The following is a 12,345-nucleotide window of genomic DNA, read 5'->3' as shown; positions in this document are numbered from 1 at the left end:
CACTAACTTATCCAGCATATGTTTTACTTCCAGCTGTAGCCCATCACTGGGAAACACCCATACACACTCATTTACACACGTATACACTATGGCCAATTTAGTATTTCAATTGACCTGCACCACATGTCTTTGGACTGTTGGGGAAACCGGACCATCCGGAGAAAACCCACACTAACACGAGGAGAACATGCAAACTCCACACAGAAATGCCAACTAAACGAGCTGGGGCTCAAACCAGCGACCTTGCTGTGAGGCGATAATGCTAACCACTGAGCCACTGTGTCGCCTGCTACAGTATTTATTACAGTTTATTCGTTCACTATAGTTAATACAACAGTGTGCTGGAGCATTCATTAACAAAGGGTAGTAAATAATATAACATGTACACTAGTACACTAGTACTAGCTACACTAGTAACAAAACACTAGTATGGTTCAAAAACACTATAGTATTAATTATAAATTGCGATAATTTTTTTTTTTCATGTGGATATGCTAATATATTAAAATTTCAATAACCATTTTTCTGTTTTCCATCTTTTTATTCTTTATTTAGGTATTTACTTTTATGTTTTTATATTTTGTTTGTTTTTCCAGTGTAGCAAATAGAAGCCAATTGTATTATTGCATCCAATAATTAATATATCAATAAGGCTTATATGATTTATCATCAAATTGGATTAACATTACCCAATAGTTAAAAGATTAGTTCACGCAAAAATGAAAATTCATTTATAGTTCAATTCAATTCAATTCACCTTTATTTGTATAGCGCTTATACAATGTAGATTGTGTCAAAGCAGCTTCACATAAAAGGTCACAGTAAATAGGAACAGTGTAGTTCAGTTTGTAGTGTTTAAGTTCAGTTCCGTTTAGCTCAGTTCAGTGTGGTTTAATAATCACTACTGAGAGTCCAAATATTGAAGAGCAAATCCAACGATGCGCAGCTCTACAGATCCTGAACCATGCAAGCCAGTGGCGACAGCGGAGAGGGAAAAAAACTTCACTAAAGGCGGAAGCGAAGAAAAAAAAACCTTGAGAGAAACCAGGCTCAGTTGGGCACGACCATTTTAATTTCTCCGCTGGCCAAACGTCTTGTGCAGAGCTGCAGTCTCAGTGGCAGAGGCTGGAAGCTGGCCTCAGCGAAGACTCGTCTGTCTCTGGAGCGTCATAGGAAACAGTCTCATGTTCTCCACTCTTCCATGACCATCGCAGTAGTTGTTCAGGATTCGGCCAGGTCCAGGATATGGAAACCTTGGGATCATCTCGTCGTTGGTCTTGGATCGAATCAGTGACTCTGCATAGTCTGAGGGCCTCGGGAAGAGTATCCCCAGGTGGAAATGGAGAATAAAGAAAATAATTAGCGTAGCTGATGTTCACAGTGTATATCAGCAAGATGCATAACCTGTGTGGAAGCCCCCTAAGTGGTGCACTAAGTGTATGCTTTACTGAACAGATAGGTCTTTAATCTAGTTTTGAATTGGGAGAGTGTGTCTGAGCCTCGGACGTTATCAGGAAGGCTATTCCAGAGTTTAGGAGCTATAAATGAGAAGGCTCGACCTCCTTTACTCGACTTTGCTATTCTAGGTACTACCAGAAGCCCTGAGTTTTGAGATCTTAAAGAGCGAGTTGGATTGTAGCGAGACAGAAGATTGGTTAGATAAACAGGAGCTAGATTATTTAAAGCTTTATATGTAAGAAGCAATATTTTAAATTCAATACGAAACTTAACAGGCAGCCAGTGTAAGGAGGATAAAATTGGGGTGATGTGATCAAATTTTCTAGACCTGGTAAGAACTCTGGCAGCTGCATTTTGTACTAATTGAAGTTTGTTAATAGAGGATGCTGGGCAGCCAGCAAACAGTGCATTACAGTAGTCCAGCCTAGAAGTCATAAAAGCATGGACAAGCTTTTCTGCATCTGAGATGGATAGCATACTTCGTAACTTAGCTATATTTCTCAGATGAAAGAAAGCAGTTTTTGTGACATGGGAAATATGATTTTTAAAAGTTAAATTGCTGTCTAATATGACACCCAGATCTTTTATAGTAGAGCTAACGCTAACTTTGTATCCCTCTAATTGTAGGTCGAGTTGTGAGATCTGCTGTGTACAGTATTTAGGCCCAATAAGTAATAATTCTGTTTTGTCTGAGTTTAAGAGAAGATAATTGTTGGTCATCCAGTCTTTAACATCTTTAATACACTCAGTTAGCTTGGACAGATTAGACGTCTCGTCAGGTTTAGTTGAAATATATAATTGAGTATCATCTGCATAGCAGTGAAAGCTGATCCCATGTCTTCTAATAATGTCTCCCAGGGGTAGCATGTATATTGTAAACAGTAAAGGGCCTAAAACTGATCCTTGAGGCACCCCGTATTTTACTGGGCTGATTTGTGAAGGCTGTCCATTTATATTTACAAACTGGTAACGGTCAGATAAGTATGACTTAAACCATTGTAGGGCATGTCCCTGGACACCTGTAGACTTTAAGCGATTAATAAGGATACCATGGTCAATGGTGTCAAATGCCGCACTAAGATCGAGTAGAACTAATAGCGAGATGCACCCTTGGTCAGCAGCTAAGAGTAAATCGTTGGTTATTTTCACTAATGCAGTTTCTGTACTGTGATGAGCTCTGAAACCTGACTGAAACACTTCAAAAACATTGTTGGTCTGCAGAAAGGAGTATAATTGAGCAGAAACAACTTTTTCTAGTATTTTAGATATAAATGGAAGGTTTGAAATAGGCCTATAATTAGCTAAGTTGCTGGGTTCCAGTTGTGGTTTCTTAATAATAGGTTTAATAACAGCTAACTTGTAAGGATTTGGAACATGGCCTAAAGATAAAGAAGAGTTGATAACATTAAGAAGAGGTTCTCCTATAACAGGTAGCAATTCTTTCAGTAACTTTGTTGGAATTGGGTCCAATATACACGTAGCTGATTTAGAGCTATTTATAATTTTGTCTAGCTCTTCCTGTTCTATGATTTTAAAGCACTGTAGGTTATTTAGATTCAGTGGCGTGTTTACTGGATCTGAAGTATAAGGCGGTGCAGAAAGTTTAATATCTCCTATTTTCTGTCTAAAGCTTTCTATTTTATCACTGAAAAAATTCATGAAGTCATCACTACTAATTTGCGGTGGAACGTTTTGTTCCAAAGATGACCGATTATTTGTTAATTTAGCAATGGTGTTAAATAAGAATCTAGGATTGTTTTGATTATTTTCTATCAGTTTGCGGAGGTGCTCAGCCCTGGCAGATTTTAAAGCCCTCCTATAGCTGGACATACTGTCTTTGTATGCAATTCGAAAGACTTCTAAATTAGTTTTTTTCCATTTACGTTCCAGGGCACGGGCTGCTGTTTTGAGAGTGCGGGTATGACTATTATACCATGGTGTAGTTTTATTCTCTCTAGCCTTTTTTAGTTTGATGGGTGCCCCAGTATTTAGAGTGCTAGTAAAGATGGCATCCATACTGCTGGTTACTACATCAAGGTCATTTGCGTTTGCGGGTGCATTTCGAAGTAGAGAAAGATCAGGTAAGTTATTTATAAATTCATCTTTAGTGGACGGAACAATAGTTCTACTAGGGCGATATATCGGAGCGGATCTGCTAATTTCAGGTAAACACAGCTTATATAGTAAGAGGTAGTGGTCTGTAATATCATCACTTTGTGGTATAATGTCTACATCAATGACCTCAATTCCATAAGACAGAATTAGATCTAGTGTATGCTTTAGGCGATGAGTTGGACCAATAACATTTTGCTTTATTCCTAGTGAGACCAGCAAGTCCGTAAACGCGAGCCCTAATGTGTCGTTAGCGTCATCTATGTGGATGTTAAAGTCTCCTACAATTAGTATTTTATCAGTTTTAACTAGTAAGTCAGAGATAAAATCAGAAAACTCTTTTAGAAAATTGACATAGGGTCCTGGAGGTCTATATATGGTGATTAGAGCGAGAGATAACATAGGTTTTTGCATAGTGTTTGGAAGGACAACATTAAGCGCTAGTACTTCAAAGGAGCTAAACATAAGTCCGTTTCTCTGATTAACATTAAGAATATCACTAAAGATTGACGCGACTCCACCACCACGACCAGTTTGACGAGCCTCATGTTTATATAAGAATCCTGGAGGAGTTGCCTCATTTAAACTAATATAGTCATTTTGTTTCAGCCAGGTTTCAGTAAGACAGAGTGCATTAAGATTGTTAGTTTCTAACCCTCATGTTGTTTTAATCCCCCGAGAAATTCCATCATAATCTAAAACCACATTAATATGTTTTAGATGAAATCTGACAGCTCTCAGACACTAATAGTTACCTACAAAGCTCTATGAACATTTACTTTTTGCGCCAATAACACAAAAGTGTAGCTTTAAATTATACAGTTGAACCACTGAAGTCACAGGGAATGTTTTGACAAAGTTTTTGGTTCTTTTACTGGATTTTGAATGTCTCTAACGCCGTTGCTGTCTATAGAGGATGAGAGAGCGCTTGGATTTCTTCCAAAATATCTTTATTGGCATTCTGAAGATAAACGAAGGTGAGTTTTCATTTTTAGATTTAGGCTTATGCAAATACAGTTGAAGCCAGAATTATTATCCCTCTTTGAATTTGTTTTTCTTTTTTAAATATTTCCCAAATGATGTTTAACAGAGCAAGGACATTTTCACAGTATGTCTGATAATATTTTTTCTTCTGGAGAAAGTCTTATTTGTTTTATTTCCGCTTGAATAAAAGCAGGTTTTAATTTTTTAAACACCATTTTAAGGTCAAAATTATTAGCCCCTTTAAGCTATATTTTTTCGATAGTTAACAGAACAAACCATCGTTGTACAATAACTTGCCTAATTACCCTAACCTGCCTAGTTAACCTAATTAACCTAGTTAAGCCTTTAAATGTCACTTTAAGCTGTATAGAAGTGTCTTGAAAAATTTCTAGTCAAATATTATTGACTGTCATCATGACAAAGATAAAATAAATCAGAAATGAGTTATTAAAACATAAAATTAATTTTTGAAATGTGTTGAAAAAAATCCCCTCTCCATTAAACAGAAATTGGGGGAAAAAAATAAACAGGGGGGATAATAATTCTCACTTCAACTGTATGCATACTTTATTTTTTAGATTAAAATACAGTTAAACACTATTACAAACTGAAATTTAAAATTAAAAATAAAAAAATCATTTAAACATTAACTATAAAATCATTTAGAACAACATTAGACACCGACCCCCTGAAAATCACAGTGTAATTTGTGCCATTTGACCAGGATTTACCATACTTTTACCCTGTCCAACACTGAGAAAAAAATTCATTAGATTTACTTTTTTTAATCGTAAGTGCTTGCAAACAATTTATATGAGCTGAATTTAAACAAACAAATTAAGATGAACAATCAAGAATAATTCAAGAATAATTTGTTTGTTTAATTTCAGTTAATTTCAAACACTTACCTTAAAAAGGTTAGTAAATCCAATGAATAATTTTTTTTCAGTGCATTTCAATGCAAAATAACTCTCTATAGCTGAATTTATTGTGGGTGTTAAGACAGAGCAGAACTGCATGTCAGTGCATAAATGACTGGTTTTACTGCACTTACCTGTGACACATTTTTTTTTCATCACAAGTCTTAGCACGCAGGTGTCTATTACATGTAACCGTTTTGAATACAAGTAATGTCTTGAATTTGCAATTTTGAGCCTACCTTGTGGTTGAGAGCCAGGCTTGTGGTTTTGATTGTTTGATTGTTTGCTTGTGTGTGTGTGCGTGTGTGTGCGTGTGTGTGTGTGTGTGTGTGTGTGTGTGTGTGTGTGTGTGTATGTGTATGTGTGTGTGTGTGTACACTGGCTTTAGTGGTTTACAGGGACATACATTTACATGATGACTTGGGTATGACCAAGTTGTATGTACTTAAGGTGGTTTAAGAGGACATGCCTTGTGTCCTCGTAATACAAAACACTTAACAATTATACTCAACGGGGTCTTATCACATTCAAATGTTGGATTTAGGGGTAGGGGTAAGCTAAGACCATAATAAGCGTTTTTTACAGTATAAAATACATTATCCAATGGAGAGTCTTGTAAACCACCATTACTAACGTGTGTGTGTGTGTAAGCGCGCTCAAGGCCCATTAAGAGTTTGAGAGTGTGTCTGTGTACTCTGATTATTTGCAGTAGCTCCTCTATTTTCTGCACAGGCCCTGGGAATCTTTCCAGCAGGCTTTATTAACACAGAGCAGCTCGAGTCACTGACCTCACGATCACGATACCATGGGAACAGCAGCGGGACGGAGAGGTGGGAGCCGCCGGAGAGAGCAGGAGGAAGGAAAGGGCTTGAGGGAAGGTGAACAAGGGTCAGGATGAAGGAAAAGATAGTGAAGAACTGCACAAGAGCAGATATATTTGGTATCTGAGAGGAGGCGGTTCACCATTCTTTTATTGACAAAAAACATTGTTGCACTTTTATAGTACATTACAGATTAAGACCAGACACTGCATGTGAATTGGGTAAAAATAAAAATTGGAATCTCTATTTTTGTATTCATAAATTAGTAAATATTGTGAAGTACAAGGAAAAAACGAATTGTTGTAGAATAAAATGTTTATTTAATCAGGCAAAAACCTTTAAAATACAGATATAACTGAGGTTTGTGTTGGTTAGTGCTGCTGAAGTGGAGATTTATGGTCATGGACAGATTTTTTTTTTCCCCAAAAAATATTTATTGGCTTTTGTTTAAACTACAGAACAAAAAACATTTAAAAAAAAAAGACAAATGTTAAAAACATGAAAATAAATTTGTAAATACATTACAAAAATTCAGTTAATATCAGAACATAATTAAAAAATAATAATTAATAATAACAATGTTTAGGGCATTTTTGTACCTTGCATTTAATAGCTTTCCAGTGTTACTGGTTAAACAAATTGTTAATTGTAGCTGAAATGTAAGACATCTGAACAATACAAGAAGACACCAACAAGGGTTTGAAAGCTCAAACATCAAAACATGTTGCATGGTCCACCTGGTTGAAAAAGAAAAAGGTTTTTTTGTAAAAATCTAGTAATTTGCCTTTAACAGTGTATGTCAGCTTCTCCAGAGCAAGAATGCTAGTCATTTCTTTAATCCACTAGCCACAGGTTGGCCTTTGAGTTTTTTTTCCCCCAATTTAAAGCAATAACCTGCTTCGCTTGGAGTAAACTAAAATCTAATAGTTTGCGTTTGCTTGTGTTCAGATTCAGGTTTACAGGGTATATATGAAATAAACATAATTTGGGAACCAAATGTAAATTTTCTTCAGTTAATTTGGTCCAGGACAGATTAACATTTCAAAGTGTATTTGTAGTTTGCTTCACATTAAACACAGCCAGAATCTCAACATTGTCAGGTGCTTAAAAAACAGTTTTTCCCCCTATAATGTCTCTTCTTGAAAGGCTGAGGTCTTTACAATAAACTTTAATGCAGTCTCAGACAAAGGAAAATTGTCAAAAGAAGATGAGCTGCATTGTGATAGTAATTGTTATAAATCTTAATAGAGATTAATATTTCACAGCACACTCCTAGAATGTTTAGCTGGCTGCTGTTATTTTTTTTTTTCCAAAAATATTTCATTTGTTAATTTCCTTCTATTGAGTGAGTCTATGAGAACTGAAGGATCTTATTAACTTCAGCAATGTAAAATATTTCCAGCTGAATCTGAATTTTAATTAAAGAGTTTTATTTTAGCAATGATTCTCACAAATGGCTCACTCACTGCAAACAAATGGCTGGAAAGGAGAGGCTGAAAAGCCAAACTGTCAAACCGACGTCATCAAAGCTGGAATGCCATTCCACAGTGGAAGCACTTTCTCAAATTTTAGTCCTTTGTCAGGTGAGGAATTATATATGGTAACTTCATTTACAAGCTTTGTATAAAGGTGCTGTATGTCCATTTTTCAGTGTTCTAAAGTATAAAAACAGCATAATATGATTGCAGTTTTTTAAGAAACATGCTGATTTAACATATTGTTTATCTGAAAAACAATGCTGAAGTTATTCTTCTTTGAAAAAGTTCAGTGTGTCTGTGTTTGTCTGTCTGTGTTTTGGTCTGTGTAACCACAGCCAGTTTACCCAATTATATTTCAGCTCCCTGGTGCTTACCTCAATCCTAAAACCTCTTACCCTCAATATTTTTTTCCCAGTGGATTAATTGTTGATTTGAATTCAGCATGAGATTTTTATTTTATTTGTCCTTTATTTTACCAGGAATTTCCCATTGAGATATACATCTCTTTTACCAGGGGCTCCTGGCTAAAATGGCAGCACAAAAAGTTTCAGATACAAAATTAGACCCACGTAAAATATCACAAATTAAATTTTACTCAAATCATTCACATGATTCTTCCGGGTAAGACTTCAAAAGAATTTATAAAATATTTAGAGATGGAGTTGTTTCTAACATGATAACACTGCATTTCATTCTTTAATGGAGGAAAATCTGTTTCACCAAACTCTGTACATACTCCAGGAACAGTTAAACGTCATTTATAAGAATGTTGTGTACTATATCTACAAGTATAATAAGATAAAATGTTACAAATATAAGATGGCAATTTACCCAATAATGGCCTAGCGGAATAGAAGCATGCATTTTTCTCATTTGGTGCAGGGAAAACCATCCAACCATTTTGTACAGTTTCCACTGTAAACAGTGTCAGTTTTTTATTTCTAGATGACTTTTAGGAGTTTCTTCCAAGATGGCACAATGTTCAATCAGTGCATTCCAAGTGGAATATATCGGCCACTTTAGAATGAAAACAATTATAGCTGCTATATTGAGGTGTTGTTCCAAATCCAAACTGCCTAAAACTGGCCACCTCAAAGAGCCCTTAATTGTAATGGTGGATTTTGGAAGGGCTCATCCCTATGCCCTAACCTGAAATCCTTCGAAGGGGTTAAGGTATAGTGCTGAATGTATCTGTAGCAGTCAAATGTGGCATCCAAGATTGCATATCAATCACTTTATAAAAAAAAAACCTGACAACCATTTAAAATCCCCTGTACTATAAAGACATTGAGCTTAAAGAAACAGACAACAAAACAATTTACTCACAGACAACTCAATTTAATCATTCGGCTACCTTTATTTATTTCCAGACACTAGCAATAGCAACAGAAGACAAACTGAACAATACAAACCACACAATATACATTAAAAAAGATATATACGCATAATATTCATCCTCAAAGATGACTGATAACACACACCAGTAAGCCTAGTATTTGTCAGCAACATAAAAATGCTTTTCTGAGAATTCTTCAGTCGACAAATAAACTTATACATCCAATTTCTCATCAAAGCAGGAAATGATTGAACCCTTACCTTACTGCATAAATTAATTGCACTGAACCATCTAGATTTTTAAACAGAATCTTCATACGATCATTGCATGCAACCTGCAGCTAATGGAGACTCTGCTTTCTAAAATTATACCACAAAGGAGCTGTATAAAAAAAATACAATGTGCTCTAATAAGGTTTACTTTAACCAGCTCCGAACACATATGAAACTTTCACACAAGCATATTTGCTTTGCTTGTTAGTATAGTTATTATTATTGTGTTTTTACAGTTATTATTCTTACTGTTTCTAGATTCAGGTGCCAGTTGGAAACTGGAAGTTTTAGAAGAAGCTCTGCTGATTTCAGCTCAGTTTGTTCCTGAAGCTTCAGTTTTAAAAGGCACGTTAATCATGGCTGCACACCAGAACAAACAGTGTTTAGAGGAATTGTGTATGTTTGTCTCTCTTGCTTCATCTGGAGGGGGAATATAGTTCTCATATCATGAATTGGCTCTAATGTGTTACTTGCTATGTCCTCACTCCCATATTAACAGAATGCAACAGATAATAACCACCCAGGAGCAGCTTCTGCAAACACAAACGCACACACACACACACACATTTCCATGGAATATTCTAAAAGTGCTCTGAGGAAGGGAGGATACTGAAAAGTATTTACCATGTGCTCTGTATCTTCACTGCTGCCTTTGTGAGTGTGTCAAAGGCTTTGCTCTGTGTGTGTGACTACTATTCACAACCTGTCAGTTGTTACTGAGAAAGACGAATAAAGGAGGGAAAGCCAGGGGAAAAGACCAGAACAGATGAAGAGGTTTGGAGAACTTGAATAAAGGCTGTTTGCTGTATTATAGCCTACACTTATTGGGCACTTTATTAGGTACACCTTTCTAGTACCAGGTTGAACCCCCTTTTGTCTTCAGAAAGGTCTTAATCATTCAAGGCATAGATTCAACAAGGTACTGGAAATATTCCTCAGAGATTTTGCTCCATATTGACATGATAGCATTACGCAGTTGCTGCAGATTTGTCAGCTGCACATCCAATAATCCGAATCTCCTGTTTCACCACATCCCAAAGGTGCTCTATTGGATTGAGATCTGGTGACTGTGGAGGCCATTTGAGTACAGTGAACTCATTGTAATGTTCAAGAAACCAGTCTGAGATGATTTATGCTTTTTGACATGGCGTGTTGTCCTGCTGGAAGTAGCCATCAGAAGATGGGTACACTGTGGTCATAAAGGAATGGACATGTTCAGCAACAATGCTTAGGTAGGCTGTGGCATTAACAGGATGCTCAATTTGTAATAATGAGCGCAAAGTGTGCCAAGAAAACATCCCCCACACCATTAGACCACCACCAGCCTGAACCGTCGATACAAGGCAGGATGGATCAATGCTTTCATGTTGTTGACACCAAATTCTGACCCTACCATCTGAATGTGGCAGCAGTAATCGAGACTCATCAGACCAGGCAACGTTTTTTAAATCTTCTATTGTTCAACTTTGGTGAGCATGTGCGAATTGTAGTCTGTTTCCTGTTCTTAGCTGACAGGATTGGCACCCGGTGTGGTCTTCTGCTGCTGTAGCCCATCCGCCTCAAGGTTGGACCTGTTTAGAGATGATCTTCTGCATACCTTGGTTGTATCGAGTAGTTATTTGAGTTCCTGTTGCCTTTCTATCAGCTTGAACCAGTCTGGCCATTCTCCTTTGACCTCTGGCATCAACAAGGCATTTGAACTGTCACTCACTGCATATTTTCTCTTTTTCGGACCATTCTCTGTAAACCCTAGAGATGGTTGTGCATGAAAACCCCAGTAGATCAGCAGTTTCTGAAATACTCAGACCAGCCCGTCTGACACCAACAACCATGTTACGTTCAAAGTCACTTAAATCATTTTTCTTCCCCATTCTGATGCTCGGTTTGAACTGCAGCTGATCGTGTTGACCATGTCTACATTTCTAAATGCATTAAGTTACTGCCGTGTGATTGGCTGATTCAAAATTTCTGTTAACGAAATTTGCATTAACGAGCAGTTGGACAGGTGTACCTAATAAAGTGGCCGGTGGGTGTATATCCTTTCTTATTTTTCTTTCTTTGTCGAAAGTAAAATAAACAATAGAAATAAATAGTTTCTCCACATGTAAAACCTGTACTTGGCATTTTTGCCTGGGTTCAACTGACAACTGACATGACATTACACAAAGGATGACCAGACTGTTCATAACAGCCCTTTCTGTGTTTTCCAGAGCTTTTCAACACTCCACACGAAAACTGAAGGCAGCTGCTGGAGATCCCACAACAGCGTTTCTATTTATAGAACCAGATAACTTCATTACAGAAGGGAAACGCGGGTCGGAATTTGCTCGAACTGCTGAATACAGAATACTCTTGTGTTGTCTGCCCTGTGACAATTATGCATTGATAGATCTAAACTCAGTCATTGCCTAATATTGTGTGACCTCTAAGCATAAAATACCTGATACGTCATCTTGGTTTCGTCAGGTTGTCCTCTAGTGCCACCTCCTGTCCATTCATGGACATTGCAAAAGCAAGAGAAGGAATAGCTCGGGTGGGTAGTTATGATTGTAATTTCTATTGCCATTTCCATTTTTGAAGTTGAGAAAACAATTCATAATATCAATATTAACGTTTAAGTGTAACAATGCATTTAATTTGTATAGGCCTAATAGTTAATTAGCATATTATTTGGTGGTCCAAGTACCAAATGAGAGAGAAACCTATTGTATTTGTTGTGATTTCCTTCTTTTTACAATTATTATTCTTTTTATATACCTAAAAGGTGTCAAAAGAAGTCAAAATAAATTCTGAAAATGTTTTTTAAACTTTAAACTATGTTGTTTACTTATGTCTCCATCCACCGATATTTTAAGAAAACCGAGAAACATTGTAACTTACTGTGGTCTCCAGATTTGACCATGAAAAGATTTGCCTTTACGCTCCCTCCTCTCCCTCTTCTGAACGCCCGTGACCCGTGACCTT

This window comes from Danio aesculapii, chromosome 5 (genome assembly GCF_903798145.1).
Source record: "Danio aesculapii chromosome 5, fDanAes4.1, whole genome shotgun sequence".
NCBI lineage: Eukaryota > Metazoa > Chordata > Actinopteri > Cypriniformes > Danionidae > Danio > Danio aesculapii.
This window is presented reverse-complemented; position numbering follows the sequence as displayed.